At 44.5% G+C, this 19,995-nt stretch overlaps 1 non-coding gene across 1 annotated transcript; it reads right to left on the minus strand.

The window, feature by feature from the left end:
• Positions 1-6,721: 6,721 nt before the first annotated feature.
• On the minus strand, positions 6,722-6,794 carry Trnaa-cgc (transfer RNA alanine (anticodon CGC)). Its single transcript has one exon. It is a non-coding gene; the product is annotated as a tRNA-Ala (tRNA).
• Between the last annotated feature and the right edge of the window lie 13,201 nt (positions 6,795-19,995).

Here is a 19,995-nt window from a genome sequence, read left to right on the forward strand (position 1 = left end):
CCTCAGGCTGCTGTTCCACGGAGCACATGGCGGCCTCGAGGGCAGCGCAGCCATCGGTGTGACTCACCACCGGTGCAGCCGCTGCCTCGTCACCCTCGCACTGCCGTCGAATGTTAGCCGTGTCAATTACAGAAGAGTCTGTCACTTCCAACTGTTGGTCCGGATTTAACCACTCGCCTCCTTCCACCTTTCCTCACCCTGGTAATCCACTGATTAAATTACACAATGGCTGATCGTCCTCATCTGCTAGATCTTCAGTTTCTGTGTCCGGCATACTTTCCTGTAGAATTTTCCTCCACGACTTATAAATTGTGTGACTATTTCGCTCCAAGATTCGCTAATCCAGTACATGACGTCCTTCAAAGTCACTTTCTTCAAAGCTCCTACAATGCTTTCGTTGTCTTCGGAATGCAGCATTGACTGTAACAATCGCCATCGATACTTTTTTTTTAGACATTCCAGAACGGCCTGATCCGTCGGCTGAATAAGGCAGGAGACGTTCGGTGGGAAAAACAAGGCGCGGATATCGTCGTACTGCAGTTCTCCTGCACTCGGATATGAGGACGCATCATCCGTGAGCGAAATTGCTTTGCATGGCAGTCCCCTTCCTTTTAAAAAATTCTTGCAGTCAGGTAAAAATGAGTTAAAAAACCAGTTCTTGAAGATTTCCTGATTCATCCAGGCATTATTCTGATGCGTATATACAACCGGAAGAGCTGAGATGGATACATTCTTGAATGCTCTTCGCTTGGCAAACTTCCCAATCACAACTAGTTTTAGTTTGTGGTTTTCAGTTGCATTTGGAGCTGCCATAACTGTGAGCTGCTCTTTGCTTTTTTTGTGCCCAGGAGGTACGAGAAGCAAGCGTTCTCCCTTAAGATTCTACAGTGATTATGCTAAAGAACTTGCCCCCTTTCTATCAGCAATTTATCGTAGATCGCTGGAAGAACGTAAAGTACCTAGCGACTGGAAGAAAGCGCAGGTCGTTCCCATTTTCAAGAAGGGTCATAAATCAGATGCGAATAATTATAGGCCTATTTCGCTTACCTCAATCTGTTGTAGAATAATGGAACATGTTTTGTGTTCTCGTATTATGACGTTCTTAGATAATACAAATCTCCTTCATCATAACCAACATGGATTCCGCAAACAGAGATCATGTGAAACTCAGCTCGCCCTATTTGCCCAAGAAATTCACAGTGCCGTAGACACTGGCGAGCAGATTGATGCCGTATTCCTGGACTTCAGGAAGGCATTTGATACGGTTCCGCACTTACGTTTAGTGAAAAAAAATACGAGCTTACGGAATATCGGACCAGGTTTGTGATTGGATTCAGGATTTCCTAGAAGAAAGAACACAACATGTCATTCTTAACGGTTCAAAATCTGCAGATGTAGAGGTAATTTCGGGAGTACCGCAAGGAAGCGTGATAGGACCTTTATTGTTTACAATATACATAAATGACTTAGTTGACAACATCGGTAGCTCCGTGAGGCTATTTGCAGATGACACGGTTGTCTACAAGAAAGTAGCAACATCAGAAGACTCGTACGTACTCCAGGAAGACCTGCAGAGGATTAATGCATGGTGCGACAGCTGGCAGCTTTCCCTAAACGTAGATAAATGTAATATAATGCGCATACATAGGGGCAGAAATCCATTCCAGTACGATTATGCCATAGGTGGTAAATCATTGGAAGCGGTAACGACCGTAAAATACTTAGGAGTTACTATCCGGAGCGATCTGAAGTGGAATGATCACATAAAACAAATAGTGGGAAAAGCAGGCGCCAGGTTGAGATTCATAGGAAGAATTCTAAGAAAATGTGACTCATCGACGAAAGAAGTAGCTTACAAAACGCTTGTTCGTCCGATTCTTGAGTATTGCTCATCAGTACGGGACCCTTACCAGGTTGGATTAATAGAAGAGATAGACATGATCCAGCGAAAAGCAGCGCGATTGGTCATGGGGACATTTAGTCAGCGCGAGAGCGTTACGGAGATGCTGAACAAGCTCCAGTGGCGGACACTTCAAGAAAGGCGTTACGCAATACGGAGAGGTTTATTATCGAAATTACGAGAGAGCACATTCCGGGAAGAGATGGGCAACATATTACTACCGCCCACATATATCTCGCGTAATGATCACAACGAAAAGATCCGAGAAATTAGAGCAAATATGGAGACTTACAAGCAGTCGTTCTTCCCACGCACAATTCGTGAATGGAACAGGGAAGGGGGGATCAGATAGTGGTACAATAAGTACCCTCCGCCACACACCGTAAGGTGGCTCGCGGAGTATAGATGTAGATGTAGATGTACCATTTAAAGATTTAGCCCAGTTTCGTCAGTTATGATTTTTTTAAACTCTACGATAAATTTTGGAACGGCCTGAGCGTCACCGAAGAGTTTTTCCTCCACATACGTCCAGTTGACGCACTCCATACCTCTTCCACTTTTCGAGCCAACCCACACAAGCGGCGAAATTGTCACCTGCTTCCTGCAGCTGGTTTCTGAAAAACAAAGCTTTTTCTTGCAAGATTGGGCCAGAAATCAGAGGTCCCTTCTGTCTCTGTTAGGTAAACCACATGTTTTAAACTTGTTTTATTGAAGTCCTACGTCTTTATACTTCGACTGAGACATTCGTGTGAGCATTTCTGTGAAGAAAACTGTTTCAATTTAAGTCTCTTTCTTAGCCGGTCAGCAACCATTAACTTCACCTACACCATATCCGAGAGCAAGTTTTTTCATTGTTTCTCCTTAGTGCTTCTAATTTTAGATGCAAAGGCACATATTTCCTCTTTTTTATTACAGCACTCATCTTTGTAAAGTGTACAACGGAACACACTGTACAGTACAGGTACTGGGAACTACAGCGGCGTATGAACTCCCCAGTTTTGATGTGTAGCAGGCGGTAGCAGTCGGGGTATTTCGTGCCATACTGACGACAGATGTTCGTGCAACAGGGCAGCGAGCTAACCGTCGGTGTTGACTGCATTGTTGTCTGATTTGCCACTGAGCTGTTCCCTCCCTTTCATTATTTATCATGTCAGTAAAAAAAAGTAGATCATCGCAACCTCTATTTTTTTTCTTTTTTATTAAAGAGGCTCGGATTATTGGGAACTCGCATTATCGAGACTCTACTGTATTGTTTTGGTAAAGAATGCATGGGTAATTGCAAGTGAGCGTGTGAAAAGATTTTAGAGTGCGAAAAGTGTTAAAAAAAAAAAAAAAAAAACTGATCCGGTTCGGCAGACAACTCTGGCTTCTCTGATTGCCAAAATTGCGGCGATGAGCATGTGAAGGTAAGTGAAAACAAATTCTACATGCAAAGGAGAAAAAGACGTGGTGGTTACTGCAATAATAAATATACTTGCAATGGGAGTGGCGCAAAAAAATTTAAAAATGCACTCACAAAGAAAGGTACTACTTTTCCGATTTCAAAGCAGAACAAGATACAGGCATACACACGCCAACCTTTGTGGTTGTGCAAGACATCAAAGGAAACGCATACGAATTTAGAAACAATGAATTTTGCGAATGGTTGCTGTCACACAGTAACAGGGGCTATACGTGTATAGCACACAATACACCAACCTATGATACGTATTTTATTTTACAGTATTGTGTAAATAACGGAATTAAGATCAAAACCATTTACCAAGGAACGAAGATATAGTGCTAAAAATACCTTCCCTAAGGCTCAGAATAACTGACAGCATAAACCTTACCGTATTCACTCGAATCTAATCTAAACCGCACTCGAAAAATGAGACTAAATCAACGGAAAAAAAACTTTCAAATCGAAGCTGCACCTGAAATGTGAGGTTCTAAATTCAAGGGGAGATAATAGTTTTAGACCACTCTAACGTGAGACACAATGAGGTCGAATGGATGAAGATACAGATACAGTAGTTTGGTCCGAGTCGTAAGCTTAACAGTTAAGCTTTACCAAGTAGCCATTTCTATGTCAATTAATCAAAATGACAGTCCCAGTCACATTATTTATTTTGTCGCCAACCGGTTTCAACCCGCAATGGGGTCATCTTCAGGGCAATTTACACTGTAAAGTTATATCAGTAAGTAATCATGTACAAGCAATCGCTGCTATCTCCACGCAACTATGTTCTCTAAACATTCATTGCTGTGTGTCAGGCATTACATGGGTACCCTTCCTTTTTCACGTGCTTCATCTGATTTGAATAGATTGCTTATTTTGCTTTGATCTGATGAGTGCTGTTCTCTTTGTTGTAAGTGTTTAAGTCACTCTAAGCTGAAAATGCATTTTTGTACTGTGTCATGCACTGTTTGTCGCATACTGACAATGAGTGTTTACAACCTGTCCCCGCTTGGGGCATGGCTTGCTTTTGTGCGCGCTACCGTGGCTTGAAATAAAAAAGAAAAAGAGAATGTCTCATACGGGAAACAATGGCAAGAGACTTATTTGTTGTTACTTACACAGCTGCTTTCTTAGATAATGCCCAACAAAAACCAAATAATAAACAGCGTATGAGAGAAGATGTTGTGAACTGGAATTTAGCGAATAATTTTCTCCGTTTGAAAATCTTTACAGACACCTCTTTAGTGCATCACATTCTGCACAGGAATTAAAGTCATCTTAGATTTAAAAATCTAGTCAGTTGCTGTGCTTCATTTCTGACTATCACTATTCAGCATAAGAATAATACGAATATAAACATGACATGATATGTATATTATTCCGCATTTGCTGTTGTCTCACTCTAGCTTCGTAGTTTATTAGGCAGATAGAATTTCAGTGAGACAGCAGCAAACACAAAAGAATACATGGCATAATGTTTACATTCTTCTACCTTTTCTTTTAATTAATTTACGGACGCACAGGTTTTGGCGCCAGTATTTATCTTTGTGCCTGCAAAGCATGCCTGTGTAGTGCTACATATATTTGACGGCAGAAGTTAGTTGTGGAGGCACCTACCAATATTTTTCACAACTTCCGCTTACTTTGCACTCGATTCTAAGCCGCAGGCGGTTTTTTGAATTACAAAAACCGGAAAAAAGTACGGCTTAGATCCCAGCAAATATGGTATCCAAGGAAATCTCGCTACGTTTTCCAAGAAATTCAGTCTGAAAGAGCTGAAAAAAGGTTTCTTTCCACACTTCTTCAATAAGCAAATCAAAATTACGTAGGGCGACTTCCAGCAAGCAAGTACTACGGTGTTGACATTGTGATATGTAAGGCTAGAAAAGCATTCTTAGAATGGCACGCTCAGGAAGTGGGTGAAAATTACGGGTTTGACTTCCAGAAGGAATTTTCCGAGTATTTCCATTCTGACGACATATTGCGCCGCAGCTGCCTTGAATTTAGGAGATATTTCCTGGATATTAGAAACATTGATCCTTTCCAGTACATAATAATTTCTAGTGTTTGTATGGCTATTTACAGGTCAGAATACATTGAACCTAATTGCTGTAGTCAAACATAAAAAGAAGGAAAAGTTCAGCAAAGAGTAAATTGTGTGGTTAAATTCGTTCCCTAGTGTACAAAATGCGTTGAACGGTGGCGCAAATGTTGACAGCTAGAACGCAAACACAAAAACAGTTTACCAGTATCACAATTGCTTCTGGCACGGCTGTCCAGTGTGTTATTCGCCCGATACTATCGACAACGGTCAACAATGAAACCATGGATCTCTTAGAACTCACACAAGAGTTGGGGTACGCCGGTTGTAACTGTGTCGAAATATGGAGCTGTAGGTGGAATAATTCAAAAGAACGTAAATGTCATGGAACCCCTGAATCCTAGAGGTGTCTTTTGTGGCACAAGAACAAAAGCTGCTAAATTCAAGGTATCAGGCAAGAAGCTGCAATATATAGATGTGGGCAGGCTATATCCAACAGTGATGTTTTACGACGATTATCTGTTGGTCATCCCGTACAGATATTGAGGCCACAAAAATATGACGACAAATGATTTCGTTTTGTTAAATGCAAAGTGCATGTGCTTCACGGCTTGTTCCACTCTGTGCCTCCAGTTGAGCAGGAACAGCTTTCGTTTGCTCTACATTCGAAAAGTGTAGAAGAAAAGCCTGATAGTAGTTGCAACCATAGTGACGATGAGCGAGCATTTGTACGAACTTTGACAACTATAGAGCTCAACAAAGCCATCGAGAAGGCTACACGATACAGGAAATTTACGAGGTGTGGCACTTTGAATGGGAAAGTAATTGACTGTTCACATATTACGTTAAAACTTTCATGAAGGTCAAACTGGTAACTAATCCTTCGGAAGGTAATTAGAAGTCTAAAGAAGAATATGGTCGAATTATCGAGGGAATCAAGACTTCACGCACGACATTAACAATACTGAACCGAATGCTGGCAAGCGGGCTGTGGCCAAAATATGCAATTCCCTCTGGGGAAAATTCGGCCGGGGACAGAACTTGTCACAAACAGAATTTATAGACAACATTGAGCAATGGTACGAGCTCTTACTCGAAATAAAAGAGAGAACTAATGTCATACCAATCACCGAAGAAATAGCAGGTCTGCAAAAAAATATTTTTTGGAGGAGGAGGATATTAGTGTTTAACGTCCCGTCGACAACGAGGTCATTAGAGACGGAGCGCAAGCTCGGGGGAGGGAAGGATGGGGAAGGAAATCGGCCGTGCCCTTTCAAAGGAACCATCCCGGCATTTGCCTGAAGCGATTTAGGGAAATCACGGAAAACCTAAATCAGGATGGCCGGAGACGGGATTGAACCGTCGTCCTCCCGAATGCGAGTCCAGTGTGCTAACCACTGCGCCACCTCGCCCGGTAATTTTTTTTTGGAAGTTGCTTGAAATTTGATAACTGACTGATGTACTTTTCAACAACAATTCCAAAAATGCAATCCAATTTTTTTCTGTAACGTCAGGTTTTCACACAAAAAAGGAGTATCAACAAAAAGTCTCCACTCATCAGGGGCATATTCTATTATCAAACGTGCCATAAGTCCGGGGGGGGGGGGGGGGGGGACATCACTGCAAAACACCATGCCACCTTCTTGAGGGAAGAAAAATAGAAACTCCTTTTCCCTCGATCGATACCAAGAAAAGGATCTACCCGGAGCCAATATATGTTTATCTTTCAATCTAGATCCTAAAACCTCTGCAAACTCTAGAAAAGCCTAGGTCTAAATCGTTCAGTTCAGTTTGTGAGAATGGAACGGGATCAGTTGTGCCAGAATCATAGCAATCTGTCTTCTTGCACTGCAAGAACAAAAATAGCAGTCATCACTATGATATTTGGGCTCCTCAAAACCATTGGTATTCCAAAATGTACGGACTGCTTTTTACGTTGAAACCATTGCCTCAGTTCTTCAACACTCACTGAACAAACTGTGTGGGGCCCAAGGCTTATCTTGATCACCTAACTTTATACCAAAATAGGCGAAATATACCTTTTCAACAAAATCGGAAATGTTCCTTTGTTGTTTTTCAACGGTATAGTTACCACAAATGTAGAACAAGCAATGTGGAGAATTTATACATCCTCTGGTAGCCAATGTCCATAGAACAACTTCACAGTACAAGGAAACAGTCACCAGTTTAAAGCACCAGCAACATCACGTGAACATCACAGAGTGAAGAGGTACTGTGAACTGGAGGACAACAGCAGAAGCTCACTGCTCGGTGATGGCGGGGGAAGGGGCAGCGCGGCATACAGGCACTGACATGAAAATACTGCTGGTTTCTCCCGATTACTCCTTATTTTGCGTACATCTAGTATAAAACCCACTGAATGACAGTTTACGGAGACCCTAAAAATCAAAATTCAAACTCACTAGAGTGCTGAAATATCGAAAAAAGGTAAAACTAGAGAGGACGTTTGTGAAATAACTGTACGTGATGGAATTTTTTCACCAATTTTCCTGAAATCTGTGTTCAAAACACTATGAAAACCACTTGATAAATTTGGAACGATTTTTATGTCCCAGACCTGTGTAATCCAAGTTATATATCAGTACATTGTCTAAGATCGTACAAGTACCAACCTATTTGTGTCCACCTTCACCACTTCCGACACTAGAATGAGGCCGTACAATATGCTCGATAGATTAGGTGATAAAATTGTGTCCTACGGCACTGACACTGTTGTTTATATCGACGATGGTACGAATACTGTAGAAACAGGTTGGACGCTTTGTGAATCGATTGACGAGTTTGGTAAAGATGATTACAGTATTGAATGGACAGGAACAGGACCAAAAAGTTGTGCATACAAAACGTACAAAGGTGAACAGACTACCAAAATTGCAAGGCTTCACTCTTAACTACCATAGTGCTAAAGCTTTTGAATACGGAAACAATGGCCGAGCTGGTACATGGTTGAGAAGGCAAAGTCATAATAACCAATGTTATGATAACCACACACAAGAAAACAAAGAACTTTGTAAGTACAGCTATAGGTAAGGAACTTAGCTGTAACTACGATAAGCTTATGGCTTTAGAAGAGAATACAGAATAATCGATACACTTCCCTGGGGGTTATCAATTAATAATGAAATAAAATCTACATGTATAAATAGAATACAGCTATGCTTTCCGCGAGATTACAGAATGCATTGATGATACTGATTGTTGGTACAGATTGTTGCTGGATGATAAAATAGAGATAACTGAAGAGAGACCTATCAACCAGTAAATAATTGAGGTGACTGATGTACATCACAACTGTCTGATTTTAAAGGGTGGACACCATTTAAAATTTCTGAGTGTTGTTGCAGATAGTCATTGCAAAAATGCGCTCGCAAGGAAGTGGTAGGTAAACAGCGACCACGAAAAAGTGCCTGCCGAGCGACAACTGAGTGCTGCTTGGAAATCTCAAGAAAGTGGCCGCAAAAAAGTGGACGCAAAATGTCGTTGCAGAAAGGTGGCTGCTGTCTTTTCGTCTAAAAGATGCGGGTTCGTGCCATGCCGCTGCCTTACTTAAAATCAGAACGATTCCGCAAAAAAATGACTGCTAAGAAGTGGCTGACGTCTTTTGCGCAAAAAGATGCGAGTTCAAAGAGGCGACCACTTTTACACAAAATGTTTTAAAATTTGCAATGGGAAGATGTGGAAAATTTTTATGCGGGAACTATGTAAATATTTTTACGTGGAGAACATGTGGAAATAATGAAAAATAGTGTTGTCGATACAGTTTTCTTTAAGACGAACAGCGAATTTTTAAAAAGGAAATTGGGAATATTTAACAGAAAATTTAAGTGGAAATTTTATAAGACAAAAATATTTTTAGAAAATATATGTGGAAACGTTTTTTCAGAAAAAAACCACGTGGAAATATTTTTTCAGAAAAAAACCACGTGGAAATATTTTTTCAGAAAAAACCTTCGTGGAAATATTTTTTCAGAAAAAACCTTTGTGGAAATATTTTTTCAGAAAAAACCTTTGTGGAAATATTTTTTCAGAAAAAAACACGTGAAATATTTTCTAGTCAAAACACGTCAAAATATTTTCAAGTCAGAAACATGTGGTGTCCCATAGAACGCCTATACTACTGCTACAGTTTGAAACAGTGCTGTAAAACTGAACGAAATCAGGTAACGAAATTTGAAATAAGGCGTAATTCGACAATGCACAGTGAACTGCAGGTTAGTAGAGGAGACAAACTTGTCCCATCATTCAGTAAGGAATTTGTTTTTAACATCAACCATCCGCGATCTGAAGATAAAGTGGTTAAAAGAGGGCATAAGAGGGAATTGTAAGTTCCAGGAGAGGTATATCAAGATTAACTACTATTAGTGCAGATTAAAACTGCGTGCCGGACCGAGACTAACTTGGGAACTTTTCCTTTCACGGAGAAGTGCTCTACCATGAGCTACCCAAACACGACTCACACCCCGTCCTCACTGCTTTACTTCCGCCAGTACCTCGGCTCCTACCTTCCAAATTCACCACACTCCTCTGCAGAGTGAAAATCTCACTCTGGTAATATCAATGCCTTAACGCAGCAGTACACAATTATGTCGATTGTCAATCTGGTCTGTAAATTGGTTGGAAATCTATTTATTGTGCTGCGACAAGTTGGAGGTGCTCTGCCCCCTACGATTCTTTCTCGTGTGCGTCATCCTGCAAGGGCATTAGGGAATAGTTATCTCAAAGCAAACGAGAGCAGGAAAATAGGCATAAGAGAACTACAGCTGCAGTATGAGCACTGGTTCTGACCACTGCTTCCTTTGATCGTTCCTGGTCTGCGTATAAAAATCATACTCCCTCAGAGCAAACTATCCCTCCTGAAAGGAGTGCGATATTGTAATTTGAATCATTGGAAGATTTTGCCTCTAGATGTTTTGTTTGTTCTGTGCCTATAAAACGTATTATCGCATTATCTGAACGTGCACCTCGAAGGAAGACCAGTTTCACAGTAAGGTCCACGACAGTGTTCACCTTCGATCTCGATGGTGCGAACCTTTGTCCACCGGGACGCGCTGTTTTTCATTTGGTGCTCGTTGTTGAAGTTAATTATCTGTCCTGAACATTTCTCTAATCTCGACGATGTCTATTTTCTTATGTGTAATACATGTGTCTCATAGGAGGTTTATATCTGTACCTCTTTGACACTCACTTTCTGTAGCCCTCCTCATGAAGATGGTGAAACATTAGCAGCTAATATTTTTCCCCATCACAACTGTTAATACTATCCGATGAGCCTCACTGGAGACTGAATGTGAGATCTCGCACTCAAGAGGTTCCGTGTGAGAACTTGGACACAGCTGTATACTCATTCACGTGACGTGTAGGTTTCGTTGAATAGCAATGCACTGACACCTTGGCTCCGAACCCACTTCCTTCGGAACTAATTTCTAAGATACGTAAACACCATCAACAGCAGCTGTTACATTAAACACACATATAAAACTAAGAAATAATTTTTCATGACAACTGTAAGCTCAGCTTTATCGAAAATTTGGAAGACGCTTAAATTAGACATTTTTAGTGTAACATTTGGTTGACGCGGCACTGAGTGTACAAGTCGGCAGCACTCACCGCAGGCGAGAGACGGCCGCGTCGTCTGGAGGCGGCGGAGTGTGGCGGGCAGCCGCGGCAAGAGAGCGGCCGCGGTCGCCGAGCGGCCGAGTGGCGGTGCTGGGACTGCTGGAGCCACGGCCCGCGCTGCAAACAGGGGGCGACTGTTCAGAGTGGGGCGCAAACACAGCCCGAACGTAGGGGACAGCGACTGTGCTGCACTGACAGCACAACTGCCGGGCAGATTTTTGGAAGCTGTTGAAGTCAACTAGCTGTGACTTGCCTGTGAGGTTATTTGGAACGTAATGTATGGAAGCTGAGTATCACTAACAGAGAGGAGGGGGGGAGGGGGGGGATATAGGGGAAACAATCGGCCAAGTTCAGTTATCAACTTACGAGGGTCGTTCATTAAGTAATGCCCCACTTTTTTTCCTCATAATGTATTTATTGTTAAGAGTCAGAATTTGGTGACATACATCGACACGTCTTGCCCGTGTCCACTGTAAGACTGACACACTCGTCCTCTTCAAAGTGCGTTCCCCGTAGAAAATCTTTAAGCGGCCCAAAGAGATGGAAGTCCGAGGGTGCCAGACCCGGACTGTAGCGTGAATGAGGCAATGCGTTCCCGGGCTCTCGGACTTGTGTGTGGGCTGCATTATCGTAATGGAGCAAGATTTCTGCCGGATTCTTGTCCGATTGAACATGTCTGTAACGGTTCTCGTGTTCGAGTCTTCTCATATAGCCCTGAATTGATGGTTGACCCTCTTGCCATCACATCCACAGAAATGACGCCATCACAATCCCAGAAGAATGTCACCGTGACTTTTCCAGCAGAGGGGTCGTCTCGAATTTCTTCTTTTGTCACGAATGAGGTCGACGCCACTGCATGGACTGCCATTTTGTTTCTGCTACAAAGTGGTGCTCCCAGCTTTCGTCCCCCGTAACAATCGTTGAGAAAAGGCGTCTCCGCCGGTCTCAAAACGCTCTAATAGTTCAGATGAAATGGCCCTTCTTTGAATCGTGTAGCCCGCAGTGAGCGTTAATCGAATCCATCGTGAACACCACTATCTGAATAGCCGAGAGCCCTGATCATTGCAGACGCACTTCCAATGCCGACCGACAACTGTAGAGCCAATTGTCAAGTTTTGATGCACTGGTCGGCACGAATAATGGCATCTGCAAGATTCAGCATGTCTGGAGCAGCGGCTGTGGCAGGGCGTCCCGAGCGTGGCTGATCGTGGAGCTTGTTTCTGCATTTCCTCAGTGTGCAACTTCCACCACCCGTTGCCCAACTGTGCTATCAACTGCAGCATTGCCACGCACTGCACACAAACGTTTATGGGTGTTCACCACGGTTTCTTTTCCTGCGCACAAAAACTCAATAACAGCATGCTGCTTGTAATGGAACTCATGTGCAGACGCCATTTTGACGCTGTACTACTGCTCTGCCATCTGCGAGAACGGTTTGAAACATCAAATGGGAGGGACCAATAGGGACATTTGTCTATGTATGTTAATAGCATTTTTAAAAATTTAAGGCATTACTTATTGAACGAACCTCGTACAATGAAAAACACATGAAGCTTGTCACAGATACACAGGAGTTGTTTGATAAACTGCCATTTTGATTAACAGTCGATAACTAACATGCAGTATTTTTTTACGCCTGAGGGAATGAAGGAGATGATGGCCAGGACTTACAACAGCTATACTGTAAAACTTACAAAAGAGTTGTTTCAAAATTTGCTTCTGACTAAAGCAGACAGAACCATATATGCATGTAATGTCTCTTGATAGCAGAGGTGATGTACTTCTTCCTAAAACATTAATTTTCATGTTAAATTAAGCTGGACAAACCAGACAGAAAATTCCAGTACAGGCTACTGCTATAAGAAAACATGGATTAGACAGGATAGGCAATATTGTTTCACAAACAATGTTGAGTTACCAGTAGTGTAACACATTCAAGAAACTCCAAAAAGAAAAGAAAGACTTAGTATGAAGCATTTGAATCTGAGAGACAGAGGGTAACAAATAATACTTGGATCTAAGCGTCACACCAATACTGACGGTGTGGAACATGCTAGAGACAAAATTAGACAGATAGGAAATGTTATCTGCCACACCCTAGTGCAAGGAAACTCGTGCGATTCACTGCAGTGGCCCCCGATAATGCCGGAGAGAATTGCAGCTGTGGCAGAAGGGTAGACATTTGACACCTGCCCCTCCAGCATCCGGTACAGTGAGGTAACTAGAGCACACCGTACCTGTGTGTTTCGTAGAAAGGAAACCATGGCACATAATCTGGGTGATGGCTAAACAGAGACGAGAATGTGATTGTAAGGCCCAGCATTGTGTGTGACCACGGTACTGTGCTGACTGAATTACTGTCTCCGCTCATAGCATCCTCTGTACTGGATATCTGACTGGATGTTTATTGGTTGATTGAGGTTGAAGGGACCAAACAGCAACGTCACCTGTCCATTGTTTCAAATGTGGTCCATTCAGACAGTTTGACATCTCATAAAAGTCAGAACAACAAAAGGGAAAACGCTAAAAAGCGTAAAACAGCAGTCCTGTCGTAAATGGTAAAAAAAAGAGGGAAGTCAGCAAGAGAGCGACCCCAAGGCTATGCTAGAGGCAGGAAATATCCCACCTCTGAGGCAGTAGGGGCAAGAGCGTTCAACCACTGGAATGTAGAAGTGCATATGGCAAAAGGAGACTAACAAATTCTAAAAAGTGATAAAAACAGAGTAAAAGGGGAAGAAAAGAGGATCTTGGCCAAGGAGGGGAGTCAGGAATCTGCTAACACAGCTTACAGTGGGAGATACCCCAACCCTCACCACCACGCCTCAACACCAGAGTGAGATTAAAAACCTTAAAACTGAGAATAAAAACCACTTTCCCAGAGGAAACTGAGAACCAGTTCAACTATCCAGAAATCCTCAGCCAACATCAACGGTGAAGCATGGGGAAATATGTACTTAGTACGCAGAGCCAAAATAAGGGGGCATTCCACGAAAATGTGGGTTACTCAGTGGAAGGCTCAACGACCACAAAGTGAGGGTGGCTCATTACGCAAAAGAAAACCGTGGGTCAGTCAGGTATGGCCGATGCAGAGACGACACAGTGTAGTCGAGTCTTTTTGGGAGATGCGGAAGGAAGAACGCCACTGGGCAGGTGTCACCTTAATCGCACGAAGTTTATTAGACAGGGAGGTAGCCACCCAAGAGTTGGCCCATGATTGTGCGAAGTTGGATTTGATGTGAAACCGTAAATCCGCTGCAGGAGGGGTTACAGAGAACGGGGGAGGGGGGGGAGTGACTGCTCCCCCAGCCAAACGATCAGCAAACTCATCACCTGGGATAGCCACATCACCAAGGACCCAAAGGAAGTCAATGGAACAAGCAGCACAGTGAAGATCAGCGAGATGGTCATGGATGGCCGAGACCAAGGGATGGCGGGAAAAACACTGGTCAACAGCCACAAGGCCACTCATTGAGACCTTACATAACAAAATGCGGTTGTGCCGGGACTGTTTAATAAAGGTAAGGGCCTGGGAAATTGCCATCAATTTCACAGTAAACAGCCCTCATGTAGGTGGCAGCAGATGATTTTCCGTGCCAACAGAGGACATGAAGGCCACATGATCAACAAATTTACAGCCATCAGTGTAAAAAAACAACAACATCCTGAAACTCCCATAAAATTTGGCGGAAAAAGCAAAGGAACACCATGGGGGGGGGGGGGGGGATGGACTCTTTTGGGCCTCGGCGGAGATACATTCGAATTCAGGGCTGAAGAAATAACCTAGAGGGGGTGGTGGGGACGGAGCATGGTAAACAGGACAAAGAACGAAGCTGAAACTCATGGTGAAGGAGACGCAAGGTGGATCCCAACTGGAATCAGATGGGCGACGTCCATGGTCGGGGAACAGGATAGAAAAGGAAGGATGAGTGGGAGAAGAATGGACAGTGATTGCATAAGAAACCAGAAGTTGGGACCACCAAACAGAAAGGGGGGATCCCAGCTTCAACCAGGAGACTATCAACAGGGCTAGTAGGGAAGGCACCAATGGCCAAACGGATACTGCAATGGTGGACTGGATCCAGCAGGTGCAGTGTGGAGGGAGTAGCCGAACCATAAACTTGACAACATAGTCCAAGTGAGACAGCACTAAAGCACGATGAAGGCGGAGAAGGATGGAACTGTCTGCACCCCAAGACGTGTGGGTAAGGAAGCGAAGGACTGAGTTTATGGAAACATCCTACCTTCAGAAGTCCGATATGAGGCAGCCACGTGAGATTGCTGTCGAATCATTGTGCACCGAGATAGAGCTCCGGATGGGGTGGATCGTAGTACGGCAACAGAAGTGGACCATTCGCAATTTTAAAGGTGAGAATTGAAACCTGTGTGAGAGGGTCCATACAGAGGCATGCCCTATAGCTCCCTGGAACTGCTGCTCTGCAGAAACCATCGAAGAGGAACTAACCCAAATGCAGAAATCATACACATACAGGGCAGGGGCGATCTAAGGACCGACAGAGGCCACAAGTCCATCGGTAGCAATGAGGAAAAGAAGTACACTCAATGCAGAACCCTGTGGGATGCCAGTCTCCTGGGTCCGTGGAGAACTAAGAACAGTACCAACCCGAACCCTGAACAACCAGTAGAACAGGAATTGGCGGATAAAAATCGGGAGTGGATCCCACTGATGAAGTGTAAGGAAGATCCGATGGTGCCAAGCCGTGTCATAACCCTTGCGAAGGTCGAAAAATACTGCAACCAAATGGCGGTGCTGGGAAACAGCCTGTCGCACTGCCGATCCCAAGCGAGGTAAGTAAATGATCGACAGAAGACCGTCCCTCTTGGAAGCCACACTGGTAAGGGGACAATAGATCCCGAGACTCGAGGACACAATTGAGCCGACGGGCTACCATCTGTTCAAGTAACTTGCAAACGACATTTGTCGGACTAATTGGCCGATAGCTTACAACAAACAGGGGGTTCTTACCAGGCTTAAGGACAGGAACCCTGATGCTACCTCTACACTGAGAAGGAAAGTCACCCTGGAGCCAAATATGGTTAAAAACAGGACAAGATGTTGCCGTTGTGGAGCACTGAGATGTTGAAGCAGTTGGTTATGAATGGAGTCTGGGCCAGGGGCCATATCACGAAAAGAAGAAAGTGCGAAAAGAAATTCCCATTCAGTAAAAGGTTTGTTGTAAGATTCTGACTGACAAGGGGTAAAACATAAGGCGGAAGCTTCAGACCGCTGTTTCTGGTGAAGGAAAGATGCCGGATAGGAGGCTGATGATGATGATGCCGTTGCAAAATGGGTCACCAGATGCTCTGGGGGTGGAGGCCTGTGAGGGTGGTCTGCCAGTGGCAACACTGGAGAGAGCAAAGTTTAGCCCATACCTGTGACATGGTGACAGTAGAACCGAGGGAAGAAACAAAGCATTCCCAACGCATCTGTTTGCTCTGTTTGATTAAGTAACGAGCTTTAGCACGAAGGCGTTTAAAGGTAATAAGGCTGGCAACGGATGGGTGTCTCTTAAGGTGTTGCAAAGCTCGACGGCAATCACGAATGGCAATGGCAATTGCCATACTTCACCATGGGACTTGCCGGCGGCGAAATGGTCCAGATGATCGTGGTACAGCAAGGCTAGCAGCGCGAACAATCGCATCAGACTTGTCACGTATGACGTTATCAATACAACCTGACAAAGAGGGAGAAAACAACCTGTGCGGTGTATAGACGCCAATCGGCACGTTGGAAAGACTAACGAGGTAGCCTGCCCATCGGGCAGCGGGAAGGGAGCGAAAGAATCAATGGGAAATTGTCACTATCACATCATCGTCGTGTGGCGACCAGTGTAATGAAGGGAAGATGGAGGGAGAAGAAAGAGAAAGACCGATGGCAGAAAAGGTACCATTACTGGCACTGAAATGAATAGGGGAGCCATCATTAAGAAGGCACAAGTTGTGGTCTGCAAGAAACTGCTCTATGAGAAGACCTCGTCTAGATGGTGTCTTGTCAGGAAGGAGATAAAGATTGCAAACTGTGATCTTAGAGTCCAGGTGGACCCTAATAGCAACGGTTTCCAATGTAGTTTGAAGAGGAATCAACGTGCTAGCAACATCTGTACGGACCAACGTACACGCGCCACCAGTGACCTGCACGGGGCCAACCCAATTTCGACAGAAAACACGGAACCTACAGAAGGTCGGTGAGTGATCATCAGTAAAATGGGATTACTGTAGAACCAAACAAGCTGCAGAGTAAGACGAAGTAAGGGATTTCAACTCCGGTAGGTGGTGGTAATACACATTACAATTCCATTGGATAACCATAGAACAATGATTCAAATGGGGGTTGAATAGGCTAAAACAAGTCACCAACTGTCACCGACAAGGAGGGGGGCAACATCCATGAACAACACGTCAGAATCGGGTTGAGAAGCCAAGGATGGGACCTCTGGAGACACCAGAGGCTCCTTGTCCCGGGACTTCTGTTTCTTCTTCTTTTCTGTTTGAGATCGACGAGGGCTGTGTGGCATAAAGGAGCCAGCTGCAGTAAGATCGGGAACAGAAAGATATCAGGCAACCTAGGGGCCCACAGACCGTGGTTCTCGCAGTCATCGCATGGAAGCAGAATTTTGGCCTGGAAGGTGCCGGGAAGGGCGCCCTTGGCCGTCAGACGGCGAAGAAGTGGGACACTTCTCTGGCTGGGGAGGAGGAGCAGCACCCAGAGGAGGGTGTGGCAGCCACAGGGGAGTGGGGTAGGAGAGGGGTTCAGGACTGGGGTAAGGAAGGGTGAGGAAGGGAGGACGAAGGGGTGAAGATGGACCTAAAGCAAAACTAGTCACGGACACAGGGTGAAGACATGCATACTTCTTACGAGCCTCAGTGTAGGTTAAGAGATCAAGGGACTTCTACTCCTGTATCTTCTTTTCCTTCTTATATACTGCGCAATCTGGTGAACGTGGAGAATGATTGTCATGACAATTAACACACACAAGAGGGGGAACACAGGAACTCCCCTCATGGAGTGGACGTCCAGTCACCACAAAGAGGGGCCTGCGAAAAGCAGGAAGACCTGTCCAAAACGCAAGCACTTAGAACACCTCATAGGAAGTGGGATGTACAGCTTCACACCACATCAATAAACCATAACCTTTACTTTCTCAGAGAGGGTATCCCCTTCAAAGGCCAGGATAAAGGCATCAGTATCAATACGATTGTCCTTAGGACCCTTCTGAACACACCGAACAAAGTGAACACCCCGCCTTCCGAGATTGTCCATAAGTTCCTCATCAGTTTGTAGGATGAGGTCCCTGTGAAAAAAAACGGCTTGAACCATATTTAGAGACTGGTGAGGGCTAATGGACACAGGAATTGTGCCAAGATGGTTACAGGCACGAAGGGCAGCAGACTGGGCAGCTGAAGCAGTTTTGAAGAACAACGAACCCGACCCCATCTTGCCCAGAGTCCACTTCGGCAAACTTGTCTTCGATGTGTTCCACAAAAAATAATGGTTTGTTATTGGTTAAAGTATCCCCATCAGTCCTGGTGCTAACCAGATAGTGGGGAAAAGGTTTTGCCCCTAGCCGACAGGCCTGACCCTCCTCCCAGGTTGTAGCCACGGAAGGGAAGGCCGAAGGGGCAGGAGAAGCAGCACTAAAAGAATCAGTTCCTCGTGGAGAGACGGCCGCAGAAGAACGGCCATAGTTCTGGACCCATATGCATTTCATTTGGATACTGTCCACCCTGATACCACCCCCACTCCGACCAGGGGCTCTCCTCACGTGCGCCACTGAGCCACAGCGAGTACCGTCTGGCACGGCAGCCATTCCCTGGAGTTCCGATTCTCCAGGACGACAAGCAAACACTGCTAGGCTTACTTGAGGTGGTCACAGTTCAGGTATCGGAAGTGTGATCCCTATGTGTTCAGGGGGCTCAACCAAAAGGGTACATAGCAACCCCACCACACGGGCTGGCTACCGTGCAGACTACGCACGCTATAGTTCAATTCTTTTATCTTGGCGGTTTGCGCATGCCCGCCCAGACGCGGGAGATTGCTGCGTTGCCAGTTGTACGCGCCAAAAGAAGCAGCGCCCTAGTACAATTTGCAAACTCACAATTGGGGGGGGGGGGACGTGCAGTTTATGAAGTAAAGCCACCACTGTCGCATTATCCCTGTCGCTCCTAGAGAGACGTGCTCCCTACATTCCGCGATGTGTGCGTTTTTGTCATCATTGCACTGCTCGCCTGTGCAGACACATGGTGTTTCGACTGCTTTGACACTTTATCATTCGATTTTTTTTTCCTCATTTCGTTCGATATACTTCGTTGCGTTTGGTCAGGATGGACGTCACAGGACATCTGTTCAAATTGATCGTTGGTTTTTTTATTATAGAGAGCACGCAGCCCTCTGACCAAACACGCTGAGCTACCGTGCCGGCTGCGCAGCTTGTCATTCAATTGATCTCCTGGAGGACTTTAAATTATCACGCAAAATACCGACAGACACTGTTGGTATGATTACGAATTACTCACGTTTCGTCGAAGTACAATAAGAAATAAACAATTACCGCTGTTCTTTATTGCGAAACTTGCTATCACCTGAATTAGGAGGCTTATTGCTTGTTTGGTTTAATTAATTAATAGAATATGAAGCAACTAGCATGAAGAATGCTTTTTACAAACTTTCTATAAAAGAAAGTCTGCTATCAAGACATTGCTTTTGTTTAATTACTTTATTTATTACTGAACGTTTCTAACACTGAAGACACTCGTCCGTTCCCTGCACTGCAGTCTAGCTCTGGCAACGTCGTTCTCTTTCAATTGGCTATCTGTGTTTTGTGACGCAGATGCGCAGAACTTAAGCTCAGCCGCCGTCATAAATGACGCGCACTTTAGCATCAGACGAAGATGCCAAAGAACAGGTGGAATGAACTAGGAGGGCACACGTCGAAGACAATAGGTAAGGTGCTCTTCCCC

The sequence above is a fragment of the Schistocerca cancellata genome, unplaced genomic scaffold, assembly GCF_023864275.1.
Source record: "Schistocerca cancellata isolate TAMUIC-IGC-003103 unplaced genomic scaffold, iqSchCanc2.1 HiC_scaffold_799, whole genome shotgun sequence".
NCBI classification, from domain to species: domain Eukaryota; kingdom Metazoa; phylum Arthropoda; class Insecta; order Orthoptera; family Acrididae; genus Schistocerca; species Schistocerca cancellata.